Raw genomic sequence first — 21,514 nt, 5'->3', positions numbered from 1 at the left:
AAACTGTGTAAAAGGTTACAGCTGTATAAATAGCAAGATTACCTGAAACATATCTCACACATCCAGTTGCAGTAAACAGCTTTTTTTTCATGATGTTAGCACCTCATCGTGCGAGCACTGACCACAATGTAACTTCTGTTATGAGCTGTTGCTCCTAATTGTATCTTAAACTCCACAGATAGTGAGATATTTGCATAGGTTATAACAACAAAGTTATAAATTATGATATTTATTTACATACATATAAATTCATTAGAATTTTTTTATATTGAAATAAACCATGCAAGAGTTTTTTATTACTGGCTATATTAGTGATAACTGCATTGATCATAACAATATTTCAATTCATCCGAATAAAATATATGTGGTGTTGAAATGGTCTTTTGAATTATTGTTTTTCTTATAGGACTGAACATTTCATCTCATGGGCTATTTTTAGTGGTGTTTGCATTTATGCACATTTTTATTAACGTAAAGGTGCTTTGGAACAATAAAACAATTGTAAAAAGCGCTATGTAAATTTTATTTAATTGCATCACTATTGTTATTGTTAATCCTTATTAGTGGTGCTTGTATTTAACCCAACTTGTGAGTAGAGACACACACACGCTATAAGTCATGAACACAAACACACCCAGAGCAGTTTACAGGAGCTTCCTGCCAGCAATGACAACCTTTGAAATACAAGTCTGCCTTTTTAACCAATATAGGCCATATGCCGACCAAACCCACCTTGGCTTGATCGGATAATCTAAAGTGATTTGGTTTGTTTTTAAACATGTTTCATCTTATTTTGTATTTCTTTCTTTTTAGGTGTCTGAAGAAATATCTCTGAAGAGGGTTTTTAAATTGTCTTGCCGTAAACCTGTCAGGGTTTTGGTTCTGTTTAGTTCATTGTTATCATTATTCATCATTGCTCTTTGTGTTAGTTACCTTTAATGAGTCTCACCTGTGTTTGTTAATTATCATCATTAGTTACAGCTGTTTGTCATTATCACTCACCCTTTATAGTTTGCCCTCATGTGCCTGTCCATTGTCTGATCTCGTCTGAATGTACCCTTGTCATCGTGTTTTGCTGTCTATCGTCATTAAAGTCCTGTAAGTTTCTGTAATCCCTGCCTTTGTCATCTTTTAGTTTAGAGAACTGTGACTAGTGATGGCCAAACGAGGCTTCCTGAACCAATGAGGCTTTCCAGCCCATTGGTTCGCCAAAAGGTTCATTTACCCGAAGCCTCATGAAACACTGTGCTCTCCAGTGACACCTGCTGTGCAAAGCAATGTATCGCACATGCACACAAATCTTTTCATTTTGAGCAACCAAATTGTCATGGTGTGGGCTTTTGAATAAAGTATATTAAAGAAAGTATTTTACTCTGCTTGTGTTAACCTATGTACACACAACTCACACATACACAACTTTGTGTTCAACTATACAGTTCTTGAGTTAGTGATAACAGTGAATGCACAAAATAAAGAAATGAAGAGTTTCGTTGCAAAACGAGATAAATCCATTTTTTAACATTTTTGTCAAAACTTGTTTATTATTACGTTATCATGTTATTATTTTGTTTTATGGTGCTACTTAGCTGTATTTTTTAAGTTATGAAGGTTTAAATCAAAACAAACCAACTGCAGTTGCATTGAAATTAATTGGAATGCACAACCAAAAAAAAACAAGATTTCTGAACAATTAAAAAACGGTGGTTATCTCGTTTTGCAACGAAACTCTTCAAATTATTGTGAGTGCAGTGCTTATTGAACTGGGGCTGCAATAGTGCAATGCTTATGGGACTGGAAGTGTGGAACAGCAAACTGCAACATGAAAAGGGGTTTACTGGTTTTTATTTAGAAACAAAAGTTTTTTAACAGTATTTGGATTGAGGCGGTTTCTGTTTTTAGAAAACACCCTATCACAGGGCACTGATGATGCTGGACAACATAAGAAGATCAGTGCCAGCTTATATAAATTGGGATATTGGACCTTCTGTTTGTTCCAATATCCCAATGGATCCTCAGTCCTTCTAGGTTATCCCTAATACAGTCTAGTCTTATAATAATAATAACAGCAGAAATAATATATAATAATAAATATAGGCTATATAATATAATTACGTATTATTAGAACTAGACATATGCTAATTTACTCTAATGATCTACTGAACTAGGCTATGTATAATTTACTCTAATAATCTACTAAACAAAGTGTAATATAATATATAATACAGGCTATGATATATAATGATAACTATACTAGAAACTCACTACAACCTCGCCACTACTCGCTACAACCAACACTTTAACATCAACGCAAACGTACTGCAAAACCCACAAGAGGCGCGAGTTTCGAACCGTAAGCGAAACTCAGAATGAAGCAATGACGTATTCAACAGAAAACGAGGCCTCGTTTGTCATCGTCACGTGATTTTCACGGAAACGATACAAGCCTCGAATCGGGGCTTCATCTGGAACGCCCCTTTTTGCTCGACACAAGCTCCGGAGCCTCGCTTCAGATGTCCCATCACTAACTGTGACAGAAGATCAGACCAAATGTTTGTGGCGTGTTAGTGTTCCCCTCCGTGTTTCAAGTTAGTTTTTTTTGTTTTCCGAAAAATCAGTTTCGTTTTTAGTTTATTTATGGATTTTTCGTTGAACACATCACTCGGTTTGGAGCAGGGAGACCGTCCGATCACTTCGGACGGTCCAACGGACCATCGCCATCCCCAGAGACCAGACGGATCTTACCCTACCCGGAACTCCTGCCCCCGCAGGTGGAGAACCCGGTTGTGCGACCTGCGAGCCAGAGCTTCCCTCAGAGCCCAGCGTCGCCGAAACCCCGGATGTTCCCCCTGACCAGGTTGCGTGACCAGAGTTTCCGGGGTGCCACCGCGGGAGCTGCAAATGACGTCAGGGAGGACGTCCATCTCCCCGGCGCTGAGGGTGAGCCAATAACGGTCCCTGGGGTTTATAACATCTGCTCGGATTGTGCTTTGGACATTTCCCACCCCTCATCGTCACCACTGGTTCCGTCCAGCCCGCCCCTCGTAAGTCGCTGTTGGTCAGCGCTGCCGGTCCCGTCCGGTTTCTCTTTTGGATTTCCCGCACCAGCCAATCCGAAGCTACATCAGCGGACACAGCGTCACACCTCAGCTCATCCTCAGCGCGTCATCGGCGCTGGTTCGTCGGAGCCGAGGTGTGCCTCTCTGCCCACTATCTCGGGGGTTTCTCCAGTTCTCCTCCCCCGCTCCCTGAGACCTAGAGGTTGCCTCGGCTCGTCGGACCAGCGGCCTCGCTTCGGGTCTCTCCTCCCTCCTCTCCGTCAGCTCCCGTCCCCACTACGACGTCACCAGGCTTCGGTCACCCCTCTGGTTCCGCCCCTGGTCAGTCGTCGTCCTGCCCTCACCTCCGGGTTTTCCTCGTTCCCCTGTGTATCCCTCACTCCACCCTTCCGGCTCGCTGGGCTCCTCCTTCCCGAAGACGTCACCACGGGACTCCCTAGCTCTGGCTCTGCCTCGTGGCTCCGGAATCCTCCTGCGTCTCGGTCGGGAGATCCACCAGCTCCGCCCCGTCCCTCCGGATCCTCGGCTTCTCCGCTCGCGTGGCCCCGCCCTGGATCCTCCCTCCAGTGTCTACGCCGTCGTCTGTCCCCAGGGTGGGACTAAAAGACTTCCATCACCCTGGCGCCCTCCGCCAGCGTCTCCACCCTGGGGCTTCGTCTCGTCTGGTCTTTGGGTCCTGCTCTAGACCTTCCCTCACCTTTCATCACAGTTTTTTGGACACTTTCATTTTTGTTTGTTGCTCCCTCCCATTCGCCTTTATTGTTGTTTCATCTACGGCGCGAGGTCGCGCCTACCGGGAGGGGGCGTACTGTCAGGGTTTTGGTTCTGTTTAGTTCATTGTTATCATTATTCATCATTGCTCTTTGTGTTAGTTACCTTTAATTAGTCTCACCTGTGTTTGTTAATTATCATCATTAGTTACAGCTGTTCGTCATTATCACTCACCCTTTATAGTTTGCCCTGATGTGCCTGTCCATTGTCTGATCTCGTCTGAATGTACCCTTGTCATCGTGTTTTGCTGTCTATCGTCATTAAAGTCCTGTAAGTTTCTGTAATCCCTGCCTTTGTCATCTTTTAGTTTAGAGAACTGTGACAGAACCTCTGTTTTATGGAAATTTTTATTTTTTTAAATATTACATTATTATTATTTTCATTTTCAAGGTGATAATGCATCTTTCCTGCCAAATTGAAAAATAAAATGCAGTTGATGATTTAAAATTTAATTTTCAATACAATCTCGAGCCAAGACAGCCAACATTAAAATTAAAAAGACAAACTTGAAAAGGAATCTTTAAATATATTTTTAAAAATCCTTTTTATTCATGCTCAAGCAATAATAGTGTCAAAATTAAAATGCAAAGTTCAGTTTTACTTTGTTCTCTTTTATTTATTGGTTTTCTTTTACATTTTGTTTTCATTTTCAACTTGTAGACAAATTATATGTTAATCAGTGGGCGTGGTTTACTTGCTCAAAAAATGGGGATTGGCTGAAGCAGTGTTGCCAGCTTAGCGACTTTATTGCTACATTAAGTGACCCATTCAGACAAACCTAGCAACTGTTTGGATGAATCTTAGCTTCACATCTGTACAGATAGGCTACTGTGTCGCTTGTACTGCCCCATGAGCGCTGGGTCTTGCTGTCCCGGTGAAATGTGCGTCTCTCTCACCGTCTACACTACACTGTGCGTGGAGCTGAGCAGTGAGAATATTTAAACCGTACGAGCTGATGCATCAAAATGAGATTTGCATGCATTGTTTACATTATAAAGGAGGAACCAACTGTCGCTGTGTATGTCTGCAGCATGTTTGACTGACGCCTCACCAGATCAGATGTGTAAAATTACGCACATACATAACAGCGGACAAGCCACTTGTGTTAGTTATCTCCTCCTTCTTCACCACGTCCTCTTCCTTTACCTAGTCGTCATCATCTCTGGTGTAAGCACTGAGAAATGTAGTATGTAGAGTTTTGCAGTAACAGTTCACCAAATCTGACTCGTGTGTTAAAGCAGGGGAATAGTATTTATAGTTTGGTTTTGAAATTTTAGTTCAAAGCCTGGTTATAGTGTTTTAGCAATAAAAAAACTGTAATTTTCAAATTTTATTAATTTATATATTTTTTTAAATTGGCAGAAATAACCTTCCATACTGTGTTATATGTATGTATTAGGGTTGCAAAGGGGCAGAAACTTTCCATTATAACTTAATCTGGATTCTTTTGGGAATTGATGGGGATTATTTGGAAATATATAGGAAATATCTATATACTATATCATATACCAACATAAATAAACATTTTGTTTGGTCATAAACAGACATGCATGCAAGGTAATACGTTTTTAATGACTTCTTGACTGATTTAATTGTAAGTAAACTTTAATTGAATCTTTCATTGAGTACCACAAAATCATAATAATCATTATTATAGTGCTAGCCTACATTTAAATATCTGATTTACTGGCTAGCTAGCTAGACATGAGACTCAAACTCTATAAGCTCGACTCTCTAACAACAGCCCCACAAAATGTGCATGATGATCTGAGTTTGTGAATTTACTGATTGTCCAGTAATTAAGCAAAATGACTGCTCTCACATACAACTTAAAAACAGTGCACAGCTCAGATTGTTAAAATAAGGCCCCAAGTGCATTTTGTCAAACAAGAATCAAAACATTGTTACCTCTAGTGGTTATCAAAGAAAGTTCTGCTTTACAAAAAGTTCATTCATGATACATTGTGTTATAAGCAACATTAAATGTTATTATATTAAACGTTTTGAGAGATGAAGCAGGTCAAAAGCAGGAGTTCAGTTGATGTAAGTGTGTCTAGACTTTTTAAACAGCTCTTCATAATCATTTCATAAGCTCTTAAGTATAAAACACCTTCATATGTACATTCAATGAGTGCGTTTAGCTGCTCCTGCAGTCTGCTGTTATGAGGGCATCGAGTCACCATAACTATTTCACCTATACTACATGATGGTTAGTCCCAGGCATTCTTCTCTTCTCTGTCTACCTCGGTTAGGGGATCACAGTTTGGTACAGATATGGTATAATAGAAAAAATCTACAAATACCTAATGCTACAGGTAATTTACATTTATTTTCAGGATTTCCACGGGTCATGGAAGTTTTAAAAGTCTATTCCGGAAATTGTTTTTATAAATGTTGTTATAGGGTGCAAAAGGTACGGCTTATTTTTGTATAAGCCAAAAGTGCAGGACACTCACTCTTAAAAAAAAAAAGGAGCTTTAAAGGTTCTTCACAGTAATCCCATATACAATTGTCAAATACAAAGACCGCTGCACATTTAAGTCTGGCATGTGCAATGATAAAAGTTTTTTGATCTTGGCCCACTTTCATTCATAAGTCCCACCAAGCACTGCAGACGCGCTGCTCCATAAACATCGAGTGACCTGCGAGTCTAGCACGAAACAGCTGACAAAAAGAAAGCAGGGCGTTCATGTCAGGTGTTACTGTGTTTAATGTCATACAATAAAACATGAAAATACATTGGGGTTATGTTAACCAAAGATCTTGAGTTTCAGCAAAAACCCAATAAATGAAAACTATGAAGTCGGTAGTGTTGAAATGCTGAAGTAACTCAAAACTATTTTTTTTAAGATGAACCAACAAATCTTTTTTTACAGTGAATTAAATATATAGTAAAAGGCATCAATACAATTTTTCTTAAATTATTTAAAGTGTTGATGGTCATATAAGGTAATTGAGAGTATTAAACTGTTTGTACAATGTGGTCAAAGCAAGCTCACTTCCTTTACTTGATGTGGGTTAGATTTTTCCTTCGCTCATAAACAGACAGCAGTAAAGTTTATTTGTGTTTCATTAAGACAACATCATGAGAATCACACAGCTTCAAATCTGTGAGTTTTTTTTACATTAGATGAATATCTTTTCATTTGATTTGTGTTTCATTTATTTATATATCTTAATTTTAATGACTTTGTTTTTCCTCATCTCACAGATCTGTTCATATTGTGTCAAGCTGTAGAGACTTTGGATCAACTCACAGATTTGGGACAAAATGTGACTATAAACTGTGATCTGGATGAAGAAGAGATTTATTGGTTATTACTGAAAACACCAGATCCTCCTGTGATGATATTACGCACTTTATCATCAACAGCTTTATTCTTCAACAAAACATTAAGAAACAAATATTCACTTCAATCTAAAAATCATCTGTTTATAAATAACATCACTAGTGATGAATTAGGAGTTTATTACTGTATGAAGACAGATACACATCCAAAATTCAGCAGTGGCACCAGACTACATGTAAATGGTAAGTGCTCATGCTGAAATCAATTTAAATTCAGTCTTGTCTTTAATATGTTGTAATAAAATAGATTGTACACAGATTGTACTGTTTCTTTGCAGAGCCAACAGAAAGCCCAAACCGAGTAACTTACATACAGCCGAATCATACAGAAGTGAAAAACATTCAACAGACTCAGACATCATGTCAGATTCTTACCATCATACTTGGTCTGCTTAATGGTGTTTTGTTCATTGTGGTCATAGGTGAGTAAATAAGTTCAGGCTCTAAATATAAATGTAAGGTTAAATCTGATTTGTTTTTGTTTTTTTTCTAAAAGGACTATTAAAGGTTTTCATTGTTGGAAGTAAAAGATTTAAAGATTGTTCACAACAACTTCATGACACTGAACTACAACAGGTGACCTACAGATGTTTATCAGCAAGTCACAAACCAGTTACAGGTTAATCATTTTAAATCACTAAATATATCATATTACTAAGCTTAAGTTGTAATTTTTTTTTTAGTACTTTTAGTATTGTTTGGATTACATTCACATTGCTTATACTAGTATCCGTTATCTCTTTCAGTATACAGAAGTGAACTTTTTAAAGCTGCATAAAAGTCTCTGCAAAACAAATCCAGTATAACGTCTGTGTTGATCTAATGCTGCCATCTCACAGTTTACACTAGCTGTTATTGATACTTTATTATATCACACCACTGATTTACTATGTCTCTTAAGAGTGTTAAGTGAGCAAAAAAGGTTGTAGATTTGATATCATTAACAGACACTGAAAAATGTAAATGCACTTGCATGGACTGTAAAGCGTCTGTGCAAAATGTCTATAAGTGATCAGACTGAAGGACTTTACATGTACTGTAGTATAGATTATAGTTTCATATATGAAAGTCTTCTTGGTTAACAATTGTTTTTATTTGATTCTTATGATTTTGGCACAGAAAAGCCATAATGTAGCTGATAGTTTTAGTTTCCAATTTAGCCTTAACATCCACTCAGATGATGGAAAATGAAGATTTTAATATTTTAATAATGTACTGTAATGTAATGTACTGGATCTGTGCACTTTATTGTCTAGATTTAAACATTTAGGGGTGGATTCCCAGAAAAATGACTTAAATGTCCTAATATATCTAAGGCTACTTAGTTATACTGTATTCTACTGAATTTAATAATGCATTTATGATGCAAATGTTTCTTATTTATCTGTTATAATTCATAACCTATCATTATAAATGCACCATGCTTTAAAGAGAAGCATTTCACTTATCTTCACTACACACAAATGTAAACAAACTGCAAGTAAATAAATACATCAGAATTATAAACCAGTTTTTTTTCTTTAAAAGTAAATTTAATATTTCACAATAGTGAGCCCCATTGAAAAGATAAAATAATGGCATTTTAATACTGAAGTAAAGAAGTAATATAGATCTGGGACAACCTAGGGTGAGTAAATTATGAGAGAATTTTCATATTAAAAGTCCACCATAAGTACCTTTAAGATGTCATAAAAGTGCTGAAAAACCAAATGTATGTCTGTATATATTTCATGTATTTTGTTGTTAACAAAAAGTTAGGCTACACAGTGTGGTTAAACCAAAACCAGAGATGTTTTTCCACTGGTTTGGTTTCTTCACCTAGTGTCACCTTTAACTAGACCCGTGGTTTAACCTTGCACCGAGTTAAGTTGTTTATTCAGAGCATTAAATCCACTCTGAATTTAGATAAAGAAAAAAAATTTTCTGAGCAAAATCTTTCTTTTCACCACCCCAGTGCTGTTGCACTATTATTACTTGTCAAATAAATTCAGAGGAGCTGTTATATACATATGTTTTGTGTATAAGATGTTATAGATTGCTTGTTTTACTTGTATTACTTAATTCATTTTGTAATCATTGAAAAATCTTTTACACAGCTTTTGACCGAACAACAGCTCATGCCATGTCGCATAAAACCACCTTGCGTGTGCATTATTTTCAAATTATTTAATGGCCCGTCGACAATTATTTCTTAAATATCCACACATGAATTTTATTTAGATTAGCATAAACACCCATAAAGTCTGGACATTGATTCGTGAGTCTAACCATCAAGCTCTTGTTGTCAATCAACATTCAGAAACAAAAGACATTGTGACCTCTAGTGGTTGCAACAGGAAGTCAATAAAGACTTTATACAATTATGTATTTTTATTTGATTAATTACATGAAAGACAAAACTTCAGCTGACATGACTGTATTCAGATTCTTCACAGTGTGGATAAACCTACAGCAATATACTGAAGACAGAAAAACAAGAGAAACATAAAATCATGAGTGCACTTTGCATTCAAATTATGATTCATGGCATTTTTACAACATTTCTACAAATCAAACAATCAGACAGTTTAACATTATTTCAACTCTTCCGTTTGTTTTAGATACATACATTTATTCTTCTGTAAATCTGTATCATGTTTTAAACTTTCTCAAGAGAATAAGCTTTGTCAGGTGAGGTGCCTTCATCCTCCACCAGAGGGCACTCCTTCTTAAACATATCTATCATATAGTGAACTACATCCCCCATAATGCTTTGCTCAGACTCGTGATTAGTTCAGATTACATTCACATGTGTCTTGTTAAACCTCAACAGGCAGCCTATTTATACTTGTGCAGCGGATTTTCGAAACAGTTATGATGTAATGAAGCCTCGTTTGCTAAAATCACGTGACTTTGGCCAGTTTGAAACAAGCTCCGAACCACTGAATCGAAACAAAAGATTCGTAAATGTTTCGAAGCTTCATGAAGCAGTGCTTCGAAAACGACCATCACTATGTAATCTCTAAAATTATGCTTTCGGAGGACGCATTTGAAGGCATCAAGGCACAGCCGAATCCAGTGTTTATTTACCTGCTGTCTCCTGAGATACTTTCCTCGTCTTGTCCTGGATGTGGATGGGAAATGTGATGTTCAAAAAATTAAATGGCTGCCAAGAAAGCATCTGGAGCACAAATTTAGTTTGAAGTAATTTTTTACTTTTTATACATTTTAATTGCATTTCTATCAAGAAATTAGTATTGTAGTTTTTGAATATGGGATTAGTTATCACAAAGGCGCTCTGTTTCATTTAAAACAGAATTACATTATGCTGCCTATGAAATCTGTCTAAATGCGTTTCCTGGAGCTGCCTTCACGCCGCCGCAGTCATTGCCTCATGAGGTCAGCTAGCTACCACAGATTTCGAATGCATTGATGGTGTTTTAATTCTTGCTTTCTGTCACGCGATTGCTCACCTGACAGGCAGACCCAATATAATTTAAAGACATACACACAAAACAAATAAGAGGAATACAATGGTTAGATAACATGTAAAACCATTACATTCATTTTTATCCAAAGCAACTTTCAATGCATAACAAGGAATATATTTTCAACGTGTGTTTCCTGGGTTCAAATCCATGACCTTTTGAGCTACTACACAATTCTTTACCACTGAGCTATACAGAAGCACCATTAAAACTCAAACATATATAAAACCATTATAACATACAGTAATCTGAGAGGTGAAACATGAGCCCTGTATGACAGTGAATGCAGTAATATTTGAGCTGTCTGTACTTTTACTCAAGTATGGAGTTTGTTCACCTCTGTTAAGCACACAGTTGATGGTAAACATTGAGATTCATAGTTACATAAATAAATACTATGGAAGCCAATTGGTAATGCCAACTGTTTGCGTACCATCATTTATTTATCAAAATATTGTCTTTTGTGTTTAACAGAATAAAGAAACTCATAGAGGTTTAAAACAACAAGAATTTATGTTTTGGGTGAACTATCCCTTAGTCCCATCATCTCACTTAGCCTAGTTACAAGAAAAGAAATCGCTTTAACAAGTTCTGTGCAGGTATTTATATCACCTAATTTGAGGAAGAAACTAAAATCAACAGCTTGTCTACTATCAGCTTCTTAAACTGAGATCTTTAGAAACCACTGCTGCAACTTAAAGTCAGACAACAGCACAGTATGTATATATTATATTATAGTACTGTAAAATGTTTAATCTTCTCATTATGATTGTTGTCATTTCAGTTGTGTGTTACTGTAATTATGATTTTACTGTAATGAGGCAGATCTGAACTACTTTATAATAACCATAAAAACGAAATGGATTTTCTCTTTCTTTTCTCTCTGGAATAATAAAAGAGTTTTGGGTCTTACATTGTGAGTTTTTACAAAGTGTCTCAAATCATGAACTCCAGACTCTCATCATTGATCCTGCTCTTACACATTCAAGGTATGAACACTACTTAGTTAACAACAGTTTACTTGGGGTCATTTAATAAGGATTTTTCGTGATTGTGTGTGTGGTGTGTGTGGTTCTGCAGCTCTTATAACACGTTGTCACTCTTCATTTGCTTCAGTGGACAGAATATTTTGAAACAGAATAATTTTTTATCCCCTATATAGTGCACTATGCCATTTATGAAGTGTATAATAAGGAAATAATCATGAAATAGGAAAATAATTGCATGCACTGCAAAAAATCACTTTCTTACTTAGTATTTTTGTCTTGTTTTCAGTAAAAATATCTGAAAATTCTTAAATTAAGATGTATTTTCTTGATGAGCAAAATGACCTAAGAAAATAAGAAAAAAATATAAAATTTAAGCCAATTTGTGCTTAAAACAAGCAACAACAAAAAAATCTGCCAATGGAATAAGAAAAATTTAGAAATAAGAAAATTGTTTATGAAAAAAGTAAACTTATTTCAAGAAAATCTTTCTTATTCCATTGGCATTGCATGGGTAGTCCGTCCCGTGCCTATTGATTTTTGACCCACATCTGCACCGCAATGACGCATTAGTATTATCCCACTTGTTACATCTGTCCAAGCGGACAATGAGCTTTGCACGTACAAAACGGTGTTTTAAGATTTCAAAACAAAAGCGTAACCAACAATACACAGATAAGTGACTGGTAATTGGATACGCTGTTATTATGTAAGTAACTCACGCTTCAGCTCTGTAAGGTCTGAAAGAGAGAGAGAAGAACGGAGCTGATGTGTGAAGGAATACAAAACAGTTTTACCAAGGACCACCCAGATAGCAGTCAGTTCTGGGCCGATTCTGGCTTTTTTCCGCCAGTGTCGGCTGAAAGCCGGACAGATTTTTAGTGTATGCGCCAGAACTGGCCCAGATGAGGAAATAGTATACCAGTAGTAAACACTATTTATAGCTGTTGGCCCGAGTGTAAGCATACTCAGCTGAAGTCCGGGTCTACTAAAGTAGCGTCTCAGTGTAATCGGGCCAAATCTGGCATTGTGTAGTCGGACCGACTACGTTGCATTGTGCCTGGACCGATTATGGTTTGATATGATACTGCCAAGATGTGTATGATGTCAGAAATTCAGTATGTGGCCCGATGCCAGTGGAACTGACACATGCCGGTTGTAACGCTGTTTGGCGGCAATTTAAAAATGTTTATGCTTCAGACGGACAGTATACAGTACACGGCCCGATTCCGTGATGCGGCAATCAGCCCTCTAGCTGTTGAACGGCAACATCACCACTGCTGTTATGATTTGAATCAAGCAGAGCACAAAGCTGAGCTCCCGTTCGACACAGACACCATCATCAATAACTGGTAAGTCACTGATTTAGTTTTTATATGTTAAAAATGCATGATAACAATGAAAAGGAATTGTTTGCTACATATTCAAAACCGTGAATTTTCCTGCATGTTTAGCCAGCTATCACGTTAGCTTAAATATTGTTGTTAGTAAGCTGAATCCATTTAGAAAGATGTAAATAACTAGTCGTCGTCCTCGTGCAGGTTAACAGGTTTTTAATAATCAAGCAGAGAATTCAGACACACGTTCGTATCTTCATAAAAAGGAGCAGTACACACAACCTTATTTGAGCTAAAGTAGTTAAGAAGTTAAAGAGCACCCTGCTGAAAAATCCAGCATCAAACCAGCATGGGAATTATGATGGTCTTTGCTGGTGGTCACCAGCATAACAGCACCAAAACACAACATATGCTGTGGCTTGCTGGTATGACCAGCATGGGATGCTGGTGCTAATGCTGGTTTGGTGATGGTCCTGGTTTGAGGCTGTTTAGCTGGTGTTCACTAGCAAACCAGCACCAAAACACAACATATGCTGGTCTTGCTGGTATGCTGTTTTTTTCAGAAGGGCACATTTTTCAGATTCACGAATTTACACACCCTTTGATGTGTAAGTGTTAAAGACATGTGAACGATGTGCAAATGTACAAAACCCTACACTGTAAAAAATTTGCTGTAATTATGCAGCTGGTTGCCAGTAACTTACTGTAGAAGTTAAAGACTGAAAATGTTTCATGTTAAAGGATAATTCCGGTATTTAACACTTTGAGTCTCATTTCTGGTTTGTTTTGGATGAACTACAGTGATGGACACAGAAATTTTGACAATGGGTCGTGTCTTGACTTTTCGACTGATTTAGAAGCGTCTCTTGACTGCTTCAGAATGGAAGTCAATGGCCATGCACAAACATGTCATTAAAACAACACTTAACGTTCATTTTCAAAACTGTACTACTCACCGAGTGGTTCGTGGTGTTCGTTGATGATTAAAAACAAATATATTGGCGCAATGTATGATTTCAATCCGTGTTGTTTGCTATAGTGGAACTATTTTTTCAGATACCTCACAACCGCGTATATACTTCCGCTCTATATTTGAGTCTGAAGCATGAATGAACGTAGTCCACAAACTGTAATAAAACGGTAGTATACTTTCAAAATCAAGTTTATTTATAACACTTACACCATCGAATATGTTTTTCATCAGCAAAACAATAAAGAAAATATTTTGCAGAAACCCCAGTGCTCCGTCATGCAAGTCAACAGATCCGCACACTTTAAGAGCTAAAGCATATATATCCAATACAACAGTAATCCCCCATAACTCCGTGTGACATATTGACGTCTTGTGAAGCAAATCAATCAGTTTTTGCAAGAAACTGAACGTTATTTACAACACTATTAGCGTGAATGCCAAAGCAGGAAGCGTGCTTTCCGTTTGAGGTGATCTCTTCCACTAGTGCTGTTGGCTCTGGATGTTGGTCTCTCTGCGCCACCTATAGAGCGGGAGCGTGAAGCGCACTTCCTGCTTGGCAAAAGCTCTGCATTGACGCTGTAAAAAATATATATATATTCGAATCTCAAAACTGAAAATCGAATGTCAACCCACGAATCGAATGTCAGCCCTACAAATATGGGAAAAATTTCTTCTGAGAGTAAACAGCCCCTTTTCTGTTTCCCGGCGGCGGTGTGATATATCAGCGAGCATTGCGTCTTCCTAGAGAAGTCAATGGAATTTTACAAAATGCCAAATAAAACACGACAGAAACTGTATTTCGCTACACAACTTGTTTTTAATTATCAACGAACACCACGAACCACTCGGTGAGTAGCACAGTTTTGAAAATGAACGTTAAGTGTTGTTTTAATGACATGTTTGTGCATGGCCATTGACTTCCATTCTGAAGCAGTCAAGAGACGCTTCTAAATGAGTCAAAAACTCAAGACACGACCTATTGTCAAAATTTCAGTGTCCATCACTGTAGTTCATCCAAAACAAACCAGAAATGAGACTCAAAGTGTTAAATACCGGAATTATCCTTTAATTTAACTTTGAACAAACTGTTGCCAGTAAATAACATAAATGTAAAATCTACAGTAAGTTACTGGCAGCTAGTTGGCAGTAACACCCAGTAATACTGTAATTTCTACAGAAATTTTTTACAGTGTAAGTAAACAATGACGCCAGTTATCTTCTTCAACTTAAATCTCTTTTCTTGGACTACAACAAACACACAACAGTTTACTTCTATGGATTGCACACAACTTTTCTTAAATTAGCACACAAAAAATAGCATGCATCACCTCTTTGATATAAGCAATCAACTACTGTATGACCTGTGTCCTGTATGAAACTATGACCAACTATTAAGACTATAAATCTGTTTCAGGTTAACTGGTTGGGGCTTATTGGCGGGACAGATGTACGAGACTGCACATGGCATATATTGAAGAGGGCGACCGACAACTCCCTGGCTTAAAACCTCAACTGGATGGATAAGACTTTATTTGCCACCCTCTAACTCAGAGAGGTAGTGATTGGTAAATATATCTGTTAATTATTTGTTAATAAAAATTAGACATTTCTTTTTAATATGCTCATTAAATGTTAAAGATTTCACAATGACAATATGGATTACTTATTTTAAAGATGCAGTTCGGAGAAGGTCCCTTACAGTTGTGGAGGGGACAATGAAGAGGTGGCTCGATCGAGAGGGTGGGTGCAAGAGACAACTTTAGCAAAAGAAAAGCAGTTAGTGTTAGCGCCTGTGTTTGAGTCTGCAAAGGAGAATGTTTTGTGCTCTAAAAAGAGTGGTGGTGTTTTGGTTAAATGTGTTTAACTTGTTTTAATTACTTGGCTTGTGTGTGAGAGGTGTGTGTGCGTGTGGGTTGGTATATGTGGTTTATGGGGAATAGTGTATAATGACATGTTTAATATGCTATAAACATGCTTTACAGGGACACAATACTAAGTGGTACTTTTTCAGATTAAAGACTTCCAACAGATTTTTGTTATGGTTGGGCTTAGGGACTGGAGTAAGTTAAGGCAATAGAATATACAGTTTGTACAGTATAAAATGCATTGTGTCTATGGAATTGTCCCGGTAAACCACATATGCCAATGTGTGTGTGTGGTGTGTGTGTGAGAGAGAATTTTTTTTTTTAAATGTTAATTAATTTGTTTTACATGTTGTCTCGCTGTAATTGCTTAAGGGGATAATTCACCCCAAAATTGCAATTTTATCATAAATCACTTCCCCTCTGTCGTTCTAAACCAACAAGTGCTTAGATTGTCTTTAGAACACGTTTTTAGATATTTTTGATGAAAACTGGGAGGCTTCTGTCCGTCTCATTGATTTCAGTAAGTTTTACAATCCATTTAACACAAAAGAATGAAAGACATTGCCAAAAAGTTCAGTGTTCCATCAGTATTTCAATGAAAAAAAATTTCAACAGTTTGTTCTTCTCCTTGGTCGTTCAAAGCCTGTTAACGACCAGACTACGGCGCATCCTGCTGACGTCACCTGCTGCTGACGTCACCTGCTGACGTAGTTCCCAGCGTACAGACAGAATAGGCTGCCAAGTAATTTGTACATTTATTTGGGCTGTTTAAGTATTGTTACAATGTTTGCATTATGCTTTAAAAAAAGCGTAGAAAAACAAAAAAAAAACATTGGTAACCACATCAGCAAGTGACGTGAGCTGCAGGTGATGTCAGCAGCATCGCTGTAGTCTGGTCTTGAATACACTTTCACAACTAAGGAGGAGAACAAATTGTTGAAATCGTTCGTTTTATTTTCTTTGTGCACAAAGTGTTCTTGTCACTTCATAATATTATTATTAAACTACTAATGGAAAATGGACCTTTTTGGCAATGTCTTTCATTCTTTTCTGGGAAACGGATTGTGAGACTAACTTAAGTCAATGGGACAGACAAAAGCCTCCCGGTTTTCATAAAAAAATTCTAAAAATGTATTCTGAAGACAATCAGAGCACTTGGTGGTTTAGAACGACACAGGGGTAAGTGATTTATGAGAAAATTATAATTTTAGGGGTGAACTATCCCTTTAAAAATGTTTATAAAGTGGGTTATGTGCTTGTAAAATGTGTTGTGTAAGAGATATATGTCTGTTTGTATTTGTTGGGTTTTTGTAAAGTGTACTGAATTTGTTAAGAATTAATATGTTCAAAATTACGGTTAATTGTTGGTACATGTTAAAACATGTTCATATTTATGTATTTGTTAACTGTTAATTCACATTAATGTGATGTGTGTATTTTTTTAATAAAAGGCTCTTAATCTTCTTAAATGGGTGTATTTTTCTTGAAAAATAAAAAATATACAATATTTACCAGTTTCTGGGCCACATCTGGCCCAGGGACCATGCAGATGTTGTCAGCCACATAAAACAAAGGGTCTGGGCCAGACCTGGGCCAAATAAGCAATTTAAGTCACTTTACAGTGTGCTAGCCAGACCTGGGCCAAATAAACAATTTAGGTCACTTTACAGTGTGCTGACCAAATCTGGGCCAAGTCAGTATGTAAGATCTATTTTACTGGGTGTGGGCCACAACTGGCCCAGATTTAATAGTTTGATCCAATTTTTAGTGTGTGGGCCAGTTTTGGGCCGGGGACCCAGCCAGAACTGGGCCAGAACTCAAGCAAATATGTGGCCCAGTGGTGGGCCAGCCAGATTTTGCTATCTGGGCAGTGACTTATCTGTGTATTGTTTGTTCCTTCTTCAAAATATTAACAATTCTTAAACAAAATGCTGTTTTGTACATTTTGTACATGCAAAGCTCATGCACGCGTCAGCTCTTTATAGTGTGAACTAAATGCTGCTTAGCTTAGTGTGAGTATCACGAGAGAGACACATATTTCATACAGATGTAAAGTAAGGTTCATCCAAACAGTTGGTTGATTTGATGTTAGTCTCTAAAAGAATCTAAAAGTTGCTAATGCTGGGTACACACCAGAAGATTTTTTACATCTTATAAGATTTTAAAAATGTGATGGACCACAAACTTGAGGATAAAAAATCCTAGATTTATCCGTTTTGCTCCTATAGTGTGTGGTGTGCCATTATGTGTTAAAGACAGCACACCACACACAAACAGATTTTTAATCAGAGTCTCGACTGTGAACACAGGAAATCCCACAAAATCTCGCAAGACTTCAAAACAAGCATGGCGGACGATATGCAGGAAGACATTTCAATGATAGTGCTTGGAATAATTTTTACAAGACATGTTGTATAAACATTCGTGCTGTTGCCACAAATCAACAAGCTGATCCTCCATCTCTACTGTCCACATCAACTTCACTTTGGCCGTTTCTCAATCTGAAGGCTGTAGCCTGCTGAGGTCGCATATGCAGACTGCATACGTCATGAAACCTGGTTTATTCAAGTTAACTGAGCATTACATTCACAAGTCATAAGTTTATTAAAACAATATAGAATGAACAACGAATAACAGCCAATTTTATATATTCTACAATAAGACAGTCTTGATGACGTATATACAGCCTGGAAATGCGACCTACGGATTGAGAAGCGGCCTTTGTGCTGCACTATGACTGCTTCTGTCTTCCCTCATCTCACTTTCTGATTGGATATGGTTTCGTTTCACGTGATAATCTCAATAGCGTGCTCGCGTTTGTCCTCGGGATTCCCCACACACATCAGGATTTCTGATTCGCGATCGGCGAGGCTCCGACGTTCTTCCGAGCAGGTTTGGACACTCTTAACACACCTCACATGAAGGGACAATCTGATAAGATAATCTGTGAAACCTTCGCGATACTCGGGACATAGCTAGGATTGTCGGAAGGGGGGAAATCGGCCCAAAATCAGCCCGATTATCTTTTGGTGTGTACCCGGCTTAACACTGCCTCAGACAGTCTGAGGTGAAGAAGTGAACCCCACCCACTGATTAACATAGAATTTGCATACAAGTTGAAAATTAAAACCTTGAAATAAAAGAGAACATATAATTAAATCTGAATTTTACATTTTAATTTGAATTGATCGTTTTCATTTTCATTCTCGTTTCATTTTCAACTCGTATGCAAATGTTATGTTAATTAGTGGGTGGGGTTTACTTGTTCACAGAATGGAGATTGTCTGAAGCAGAGTTGCCAACATAACCACTTTATTGCTACATTTAGTGATTTTTAGATCCATTTAGACAAACCTAGCAACTGATTGAATGAATCTTAGCTTCACATCTCTAGGCTACTGTGTCACTTGTACCGCCCCAGCAGTGCCAGGTCTTGCTGTCCCAGTGAAATGCGCATCTCTTTCAGCATTTACACACTGCATTGAGATGAGCAACATTCAGATCATACGAGATGACGTGTGGATGAACTTTGCACGCACAAAATGTGTTTTGTTTAAGAGTAGATTGCATTTCAAAAGAGGAACCAAAACAAAGTGGCTGGGCCTCTGTTATTTATGTGTGTATAGCTATTTACACACATCAGCTTTGGCAACCAGTCACTTACTGTTTAACTTATCTCTGTACACAATCGATGTTGCTTTTGCATTGGCACAGTGAGCTGAGAAGAGCAGCACATTTCAGTTCCAGACTCATGCACAAGTAATTAATAAAACACCTGACCCGACAGCAGCATTAGTTTAATTCTGTACCCGACACATTTGACATAAAGAATGTGTTTGTAATCACCAAATTTTGGAATCTAGGCTCATATTCTTATTGCACTCTCTAAAGAGGGAATCTCTCTTCTGTCTACAGTGATGTCATCTTTACTGTATTGTAGGCTACATGTTACAAATGCCAATAATGTTTCTTCTTCAGGGTATCTAACTTTGGATAAGTTTACTGTAACCTGTGATAAACAGAATATTTGTGCTGTGAGAGGGGAAGACGTGACAGTGAGGTGCTTTTTCTCCAACATCAACATCATAACTGGATTCTGGTTTAGTCAGAAACAAAGAACAAACTGGAGAAACAAAGATAAACCTGAATGTTTGACTTTAGATTCAGATTACTCAGGACGAGTGAATAAGCAGATCAGTAACTGCTACTCACGACTCACAATATCAGATGTGATAGAGAGAGAGACAGTGGAGAATATCAGCTCATGATCATTATGAAGGATGGAGTTAAACATCTCAGCTCAGTCACAGTCAATCTAACAGTTTCAGGTACATTTACATTCTCATCAGTCCAGTTAAACTCTTTTCATTTCTCATCTAATGTAAGATTTTCATTATTTAGTTTTACAGGTGAAGATAAATCCTGAATCTACAGGACAGCGAGTAAAACTGAGCTGTGATTCCTCCTGCCCTTTAACATATAAATATAGGAACAGCTGGTTCAAGAATGGACAATATTTAACATTTGACCAAAGCATATTTGTGTCATCCAGTGGAAACACTGACAGATATTCCTGCTCTGTTTATCCAAACTACTTTGAAATCAGTCCAAACTCCATCAGTCCCTCTGTGTGTAAGTGTGATAGTTATAAAATGTAATATTATATTTATTTTACTTTAGGCAACAGCATTAATGAAGTATTGTTGTTCTCTTGTTAAATTGTATGCAAGTATATTATTTGTGCAGATGTTTTAAGTAATTGTGAATGTTACAGCAGTATTTTGTGACTCTTTCAGGTCTTTCTAACAGTAGCTGTTGGGGTGTCACTTACACCTCTAGAAGTGTTTGTGCTTTAGTGGGATCAACAGTAAATATTCAGTCTTCATACTCACATCCCACTGGATATACAGTAGAGAAAACATACTGGGATTACATTAGTTCTTAAGAAACTTATCTTTGGAGGCACCGAGTGCAAGTATATCGCTCATTGAAATTTAATTTTCTGGATTTACAAGATCTACGTGAGGTTCAACAGTTTGCTGGTCGAGTGGAGTTTGTGGGAAACACATTAAGAATTAAAGATGTCAAGATGGGTGATTCTGGACAAGTTCTAATCAGGATCACTGACATGTTCGGCGGTGAATTTACCGGTTCTCCTGGAGTCTATCTTACTGTGACGGGTAACTTCTCATTATAAACTCTCTGTAAAGCTGCTGTCACTGATCAGATTTATATTAATTTATTTATACAACTGATGAATGGTACAAGTAGCAAATAAGCCGTATAGAGATTTGTTTTTCAAGTTTTCAACAGCGTGTATTCTGTTTTTGTTTTGGTTACAGTTACACCAGTAAAATTACACCATAATTTACTCATCCTCATGTCAGAGCAATTGTTCTTCAGTTGAACACATGCAGTCACAGTAACATTAAATAATTTTCTGGCTCTTCCAAGCTTTATAACGGCATTAATGGTGCTAGGTTTGAAGCTCCAAAAAGTAACTAACTAACATGAACAATTGTATTGGCATTAACTAACATTAACAAAAAATGTTTACAAATAAAGTGCTACATGGTCATTATATGTTTGCTTAAGATAAATTATATGTTAGTGAGGGAAAAAAATCATATTTTGAGCTTATTTAGTGAACGATATGTCGCATTTGAATCACATGTCTCATGACTAGTCTCCATTTGCGTTGCATGAGTGC

The 21,514-nt window shown here is 37.3% G+C and overlaps 1 protein-coding gene and 2 long non-coding RNA genes across 3 annotated transcripts in view; all 3 read left to right on the top strand.

Annotated features, from left to right (window-relative positions):
- LOC141363084 (sialoadhesin-like) overlaps positions 1-21,514 on the top strand; it is a 109,213-nt gene that overhangs the window by 30,256 nt on the left and 57,443 nt on the right. The gene's annotated exons all lie outside the window — the stretch shown is intronic.
- LOC129452646 (uncharacterized) lies at positions 7,012-8,395 on the top strand. The gene is made up of 4 exons (XR_012368597.1): positions 7,012-7,359; positions 7,455-7,598; positions 7,673-7,795; positions 7,923-8,395. It is a non-coding gene; the product is annotated as an uncharacterized lncRNA (long non-coding RNA).
- LOC129451037 (uncharacterized) lies at positions 12,436-15,757 on the top strand. The gene is made up of 3 exons (XR_012368592.1): positions 12,436-12,981; positions 15,354-15,504; positions 15,614-15,757. It is a non-coding gene; the product is annotated as an uncharacterized lncRNA (long non-coding RNA).

This window comes from Misgurnus anguillicaudatus, unplaced genomic scaffold (assembly GCF_027580225.2).
Source record: "Misgurnus anguillicaudatus unplaced genomic scaffold, ASM2758022v2 HiC_scaffold_32, whole genome shotgun sequence".
NCBI lineage: Eukaryota > Metazoa > Chordata > Actinopteri > Cypriniformes > Cobitidae > Misgurnus > Misgurnus anguillicaudatus.
The sequence above is the reverse complement of the archived record's forward strand: the minus strand, read 5'-3'. Positions and strand labels throughout refer to the sequence as shown.